This window comes from Berghia stephanieae, chromosome 1 (assembly GCF_034508935.2).
Source record: "Berghia stephanieae isolate SIO BIC M18660-M18661 chromosome 1, UCSD_Bste_1.3, whole genome shotgun sequence".
NCBI classification, from domain to species: Eukaryota; Metazoa; Mollusca; class Gastropoda; order Nudibranchia; family Aeolidiidae; genus Berghia; species Berghia stephanieae.
The window spans coordinates 61,034,375-61,041,807 of NC_088360.1; the positions used below are offsets into that span (position 1 = coordinate 61,034,375).

At 35.9% G+C, this 7,433-nt stretch overlaps 1 long non-coding RNA gene across 2 annotated transcripts in view; it reads left to right on the top strand.

Moving 5' to 3' along the window:
• The first annotated feature begins 4,499 nt into the window (after window positions 1-4,499).
• LOC144978760 (uncharacterized) overlaps window positions 4,500-7,433 on the top strand; it is an 11,252-nt gene continuing 8,318 nt past the window's right edge. The window contains exon 1 of one of the 2 annotated variants that reach the window (XR_013646587.1): window positions 4,500-4,560. This is a non-coding gene — a long non-coding RNA (uncharacterized LOC144978760). Of the gene's footprint in view, window positions 4,641-7,433 lie in introns of both variants that reach the window. The other variant, XR_013646588.1, reaches the window with a different exon arrangement.

Genomic DNA, 7,433 nt, shown 5'->3' on the forward strand with positions numbered 1-7,433 from the left:
TGTTTCTCCACTCTTTTTCTTCCCCACTCTTTCTATCTATCTATCTATCTATCTATCTATCTATCTCGCTCATCTCTCTCTCTCTCTCCTCTCTCTCTCTCTCTCTTATATATATATATATATATATATAATATATATATATAATAATAATATATATATTTTTCGAAGATGACGTCACTCAGGCCTTTGTTATTGTTTTTGCCATCCGCGTTTGTGAGTTGTTCTCACTAAACTGTATTAACCAGACTATAAAAGTTCATGGTTACACAGAGTTTGTGTGTTGGTCCGTTATACTTCCGGATGGCAATGTTATGAGCTTCTTAGCCAAGCGCATACTATATATAGATAGTTCGAAGATGACGTCACTCAGGCCTTTGTTATTGTTTTTGCCATCCGCGTTTGTGAGTTGTTCTCACTAAACTGTATTAACCAGACTATAAAAGTTCATGGTTACATAGAGTTTGTGTGTTGGTCCGTTATACTTCCGGATGGCAATGTTGTGAACTCCTTGGCCAAGCGCATTCTATCTATCTATAAATATATATATATATATATATATATATATATATAATATATATATATATATATATATATATATTTATATATATAAACACTCCAGCACGGTTTCCTCGAACACTGTTTGCTTGAACACACGGTTCCTCGGTCTCATTCGAATGTCCAGAATTTGTCCCTGAATATTCTTTGTTATTGTTCCAATTCTTCCTAGAACTAATTTTTTTTCTATACCTCGAACACGGTTTCCTCGAACTAATTTCACCTAACCGATCTAAGAAAAATTAATTAATTCATTAATTTACTTAAATGTTTTTTAATGTGCCCGTTGATTTCGACGAATGATGACTTACTGTGACAATGACAGTTATTTATGTCTGTATCTGTATACACTGCATGTGTGTATGTGCAATAATGTATATGCAGTATAGATAGTTCGAAGATGACGTCACTCAGGTCTTTGTTATTGTTTTTTGCCATCCGCGTTTATGAGTAATGCTCACTGAACTGTATTAACCTGACTATAAACGTTCATGGAAACACACAGTTTTGTGTGTTGGTCCGTTATTCTTCCTGATGGCAATGTTATGGGCGTCTCAGCCAAGCGCATACTATCTATATCATACATAAGCCGACACTCACAGCCACTCACATACTCCATCGCCATTTCGCATACACTTCGCCATTAGTTCCAATTCCAATGCCACGCGCCATGATTATTGTTGGCCACCATTGTAAATTGAAGAAGTATGGAAAAGAACACAGCAGAAACCAGTGGGAGAGGATATAGGAAGAAGACGATGGAGGTGGATTGGACACACGCTAAGAAAGAATGACTCAACTATAACAAAGAAAGTATTGGACTGGAACCCTCAGGGCAGAAGATCAAGGGGAAGGCCACGAGGAACATGGAGAAGAATTAAAGAAGATGATATACAGAGAAGTGGTAATGAGATAAAAAAAAGTTGGCTCAGGATAGAGAAGGATGGAAACTGTTTGTCTGTGGCCTATACCCTGACCCAGGGTGAAAAAGGCAATGATGACCATTGTAAATAAATGTTGTGATACAGTAACCCCCCCCCCCTCCCCCTCCAACACACACACACACACACACACACACTCACTCACTCACTCACACAAACAAACACCAACCCATTGTAACATATCAACAGAGTAAAAAATAATAAAGTTCTCTTTATTCATCCTCAATCAGAAATTTATCTTAGGGTCTATTCTAAGGGAAGACTGGAATCACCCAGAGGTCAGCCGCAGCACAGCGCCACAAATTGTGTTACGGAGAGGTGGCTTGCTAAAGACCATATAACGTGGTGGATATTGGAGCTATGTATCTTTCGGGTACGAAGCAAAGACCATACCCCCGAGGCACATTGCCCCTTACCCTCTCCCCCTATTCTCCATAAAATGCAATGGCAATGTACGGTTTTCTCGAACTACTGTTTCCTCGTTCCTCGAACGCTTTTGCTTGTCCCGATGAGTTCGAGGATATATATATATATATATAATATAATATATATATATATATATATATATATATATATATATATATATATATATATTATCACACGCTCTTGCTCTTTCTCGGTCTCTCTACTCCCCCTTCACACCCCCCCCCCCCCCAAAAAAAAAACCCAAAATATAAACAAACAAACAAAAAAAAATGTTTAACTACGACGAGGACGACGACGACGACGATGGTGATAATGATGATGATAATGATGTCGCTGCTGCTGCTGCTGCTGCTGATGATGATGATGATGATGATGATGATGATGATGATGAATGATGATGATTATTATTATTATTATTATTATTATTATTATTATTATTATTATTATTATTATTATTATTATTATTTTATTATCATTATGTGATGATGATGATGATGATGATGATGATGATGATGATGATGATACCGATGATGATAATGATAATGAAGACGATGATTATCATCATTATTGTTATCATTATTATGAGATGATGATGATGATGATGATGATGATGATGATGATGATGATGATGGTGATGATGATGATGATGATGATGGTGATGACGATGATGTTATTGGGTTATTGTAAGAAAATTGGAAAACTGAAAAGTGTTCATGCATGAGACTGTGTGTTTAATCAATAGGAGTCCTGCGTTTTGATTACTTCACAACCAGTCATAGTATTAGTATATTAAGGGGTTATCACATCTCACACGTAGCTTTTTAAACAATGTGTCATATATATAGAAATAATTTCTCCGTGTTAATTACCGTACCTTAAAGCCATATCCACATTGTCATACAATTACCGGTAGCATTAGGTTCAGTTAGTTGATCACCCCTTTGGATGAGTAAAGTTATCCGATTTTAGTTTGTAGTATACCGTTAAGTCACCTCTATAAATAAAACACAACGCTATTTTATGTCATCGTCGCTAAAGATACACATGATATTACTAATCTGATAATGTAATATTTACGTCATATGGAGAACTTAATCGGGTTTAAACTTAAAAGCACGCTGGTTATTCTTAAAATCGTGTAGAAAATTGCCCTGTCATGTCTTTACTTTTTGATGTCATTTTTTTTATCTTTTTATTTTTTTATTTTTTTTTTTGTGACCTCGAAATCGTTGATCACGCCACGCCAGCACGAAGGTATTGAAGATCGTTATTGTGGTCAATAACCATTTTGTCTCTGCGCTTGCCGTACTTTTAACATATAAATGACACGGCTTCAGCCTGATAATGTAACCGCGTCTTTAGAGAATTAAGGCCATCTGTATCCACCGCCCATGAGTTGTTTACATTTCCATTAAAACAAATCACATCTACACACCCCGCGAAATTTTATCTTCAGTTTGCGGCGATTCTCGGCTTGGTGAGGTTGGGAAACCGTAATCTCATTTTCTAACTTATAGGCCTATGTTTTGTATTTTTACTAATCAACACCCCTTTTTGACGGTACCGTCTTTATATGTATTGTATTATAATTATTTGTATTTGTATTATTCCCATGACGAATCACCAGTTTCTAGATCATTTCAGAGTTCACATAAGTTGGAAGACGACGGAGGACAGGACCGGATTCATTTTGTAAGATTTCATCTAGAATGGTAAGTTTTCAGGGGCTTTTTTCAGTTTCGTTCGTCATTTTCTTGGACTCCAACAGTATCCCAACACCAGTGTTTAATCACTATTAATTGTTTGAGTTTCAGATGGATCATCCAGGAAGACAACGAAATTTCAAGGGAGTCGACATCACCTACAGGTAAGAAATTTAATCTTTTTATCGTGATTTAAAAAAAATCATGTTTGAATTTTACAAACTGAAATAGTAGATACCGATATGCCACCTTAGATTGCCTTCATTATTAATCAAGATGAGGTATTTATGAAAGTGAACAGATTCATGGAGATAATTCATATTCGAGAGATTAACTGTTGAGGTAAAAAAAAAAACCCAAAAAAAACCATCTAAGTTATTGTTAATTATATTAGGTGGTGAGACTGCATTTCTTTCAAAACATAATTTCTTCAATAATCTATTTATATATAAATTCAAAATATTTACAAGAATTACGTTTTTCAAAAATTCACAACAGGACGGAATCAAGAGACCGGATTGGATCGTGTATTCTTCAAAGGATTGGATTCGTAACGGAGACTTCATCACGAGGTAGGAATTATATTTCTCTCTCTCCCTCCCCCCCCCCCCCCCTCTCTCTCTCTCTCTCTCTCTCTCTCTCTCTCTCTCTCTCTCTCTCTCTCTCTCTCTCTCTCTCTTTCTTTCTCTTGGCTCAGTTCACCGGGAAAGAGTTGTAGGGTAAGGACATGATATTTTAATAATTATTGCTTAACAATTAATTTGACAATGATTGGATAAATGATAAAGATTTATATAGTACGAGTACGACAACTTTTTAACAGCTGTAGACTGTAAACTCCTACTGAAGAAAAAAAATTAGACGATAAAAGAAACCACAAGGCACCAAGTGATCAAAGATATGAAACTATTCGAAACTTAATGGCACATATCAATGTAATATTATAATTAGCTGGCTAATGATCATATAGTAGCGTTGTCTATAATATTTTTGAGGACTTTCCTTTAAATATATGGTAATATTATTCGTTTGCGTTGTGTTGTAGATGTTAAATACTGTCGAGATACCTAGGCCTAGGCTCTAGATATAGAATTCAAAGTCAAAGTCTAATTTCTTACACTACAGATAATAGACGTCTTCGCTTACAGTTAAAGCTTTATTCGTTGTAGTAAATTCATTCCGAATCCAAATAAAATAAAATGGATGGATTTCAATTTCAGGGTCCATAATATCGAACCAAATTGGTCACCCCAAATTATCTGTACACGCCCATACACAATTCCATTATCCATGGTCCATACCCTTCTGTGTCACATAACTATAACGCCGGCACATAAAGCCTTTTCGTGTGTTTACATAGCGCTCTTTTTCATGGTGTATTGAATTTTTTTATATATATAATAAAAAAAATATTGCACTAGACTAGACATAAAAATCGACATTCATACCAATCTGAACTGAATTCATCTGAATGAGTATAATCCACATTAATTAGACTGTTAACGGTTTTTTCAAAAGTAAATTGAATTTGAAAGCATTGAATTCAATAGCTTTTAACAGCCTCATAAGCCAAATATTTTAAACTTTGTCAGCTGTGTAGTGTAATATGAGTCAAGATTGGAGGTCAAAATAATTAACTGAGTTATGCGGTACTACCGCAAACTCGGGGACCCAAAAATTTCCCCAATAATTTCTGGCCAAATTTTTTATATTTTTTACGCAAATTCGGGACCCAAAAAATTGCTGGCCAAATCTTTTTTATTTTTTTACGCAAACTCGGGACCCCCAAATAATTTCTGGCCAAATTATTTTTTGGCCAAAATTTTTATTTTTTTAATCAATTTTTTTTTAGATCTAATATCTTTTAAAATATAAAATCTAGATCCAAATTATTTTTTGGCCAAAATTTTTATTTTTTTAATTATTTTTTTTTTAGATCTAATATCTTTTAAAATATAAAATTTAGATCGCTTCGAGATCTAAATATATCTATTTCTAGATTCATAGTAGATAATTAGATCTGGACTGGATTTTGTTTTGTTTTGTTGGTTTTTTTTTTTTTCATATACTAGTAGTAAACAGTATTTATAACTCACCCTATACTGGATACCACTGCGAAAGATGGAGAATAATATGTCGAAGGGCTTCTTGGTGAGTCTTCCCGTATAGCTCCCTCCACATAAATTCATCCAAATGAGATTCCAGTTGACTACTGTGGACACCCAGCATAGATTTGAACCTGCGTTTGCAGTTCTTCCAATAGCACTCAATAGTGTTGGTGCATGCGCCTGTCTGGGGGTCAACAAAGTTAGCTGTGTGGTTCACCACCAGGTGTTGATATGGAGGTTGGACTGGGAGGTTGGCTATCCCGTTGTATGCAGCCCAGCCGTCACTGTGTATAGTGGAACCAGGGGCGATGTGCTCCTGAATAAGTGGCAACAGTCTAGCCGCTGATCTGTCGTTATCCACGACCACTAAAAATCCCTGTCCCGTCTCCTACACACACCACCAAACACCCACCGTTGCTCAGCAACTCGGCCCACGTTGTTTTTTCTTTTGGCCACTAGACTTTCGTCGATCTCGACTGTGAGGCCTGGACCACCTATTTGGTACGGGTTGTTCAAAAGCCACCACGAACAAATGTCTCGAAAAAAACCATACCACTGTAAAACAGAATTTTCACTCACTCCAGTGAGCCCTGTACTGTTTAGAATCGGCTCCTTGAAAGCCCACAAAAGGAGCAGCTCAACAATTTTCCTCAGGGGAAGACACTGATGTTCAAAGAACGATCCTCTCCTTAAGGGAACTTTGACACTCTTGTGGGTAGGGCAACGCCAGTACCTGTTGTCACTTGTGGCACTTTTCTTTATAAGAGTGGTGACTCGGTTGCAAGTCGCACAATTTGGTGGATTTCTTGTTAATAACCCGTTAGTCTGGAGAAAGAGAATAGCGTCTTCTTCTGTCCTCGCATGAGCATATAATAATTGTAACGCCATTACGAGAATCGAAATGCCGCGGCGCGAAAAACACAAACACACCAGACAAAAAAAAAAAAAATAAAACGGCAAAAAACCCCACGTGAAATCCAAATGATTGAACACGTCAAAAATGTTTTACTGTTTTTATTACCCATTTTCAAATATACGTTTATTTGTTCAAAAACGGGTTCAAAAACGTATAAAAACATTAGACATTAAATTCGCATATAATACATATTATATTCATGTACATACATAATAATAATAAAACACATAATTTTGTAGAAAATGCTGGTCACGAAAAAAGAAAATGCCAATCTGGCATACAACGATGAGAATCGAAATGCCGCGGCGTGAAAAACACAAACACACCAGACAAAAAAAAAACGGCAAAGAACCCCACGTGAAATCCAAATGATTGAACACGTCAAAAAAATGTTTTACTGTTTTTATTACCCATTTTCAAATATACGTTTATTTGTTCAAAAACGGGTTCAAAACGTATAAAAACATTATACATTAAATTCGCACATAATAATAAAACACATAAAAAAGAAAATGCCAGTCTGGCATACAACGATAAGAATCTGGCATACAACAATAAGCAACATCCGGTGTCATCATTCCAGGCGGCAGACCGTATCTAGGGTAAACTAAGCAAGAGTTATGCCCCTTTGTATTTTAAGAACTGAGATTCTTTGCAGGTGATTTTTACAATGAAGCACCTCAAAATACAAGGAAAGCTTTCATGTGCTTATAGAAATAGTGAAATAACGATACGTATTCAATTGTAAGCTTCAATTTATTAGACAAAGACAGATACTGTCTTA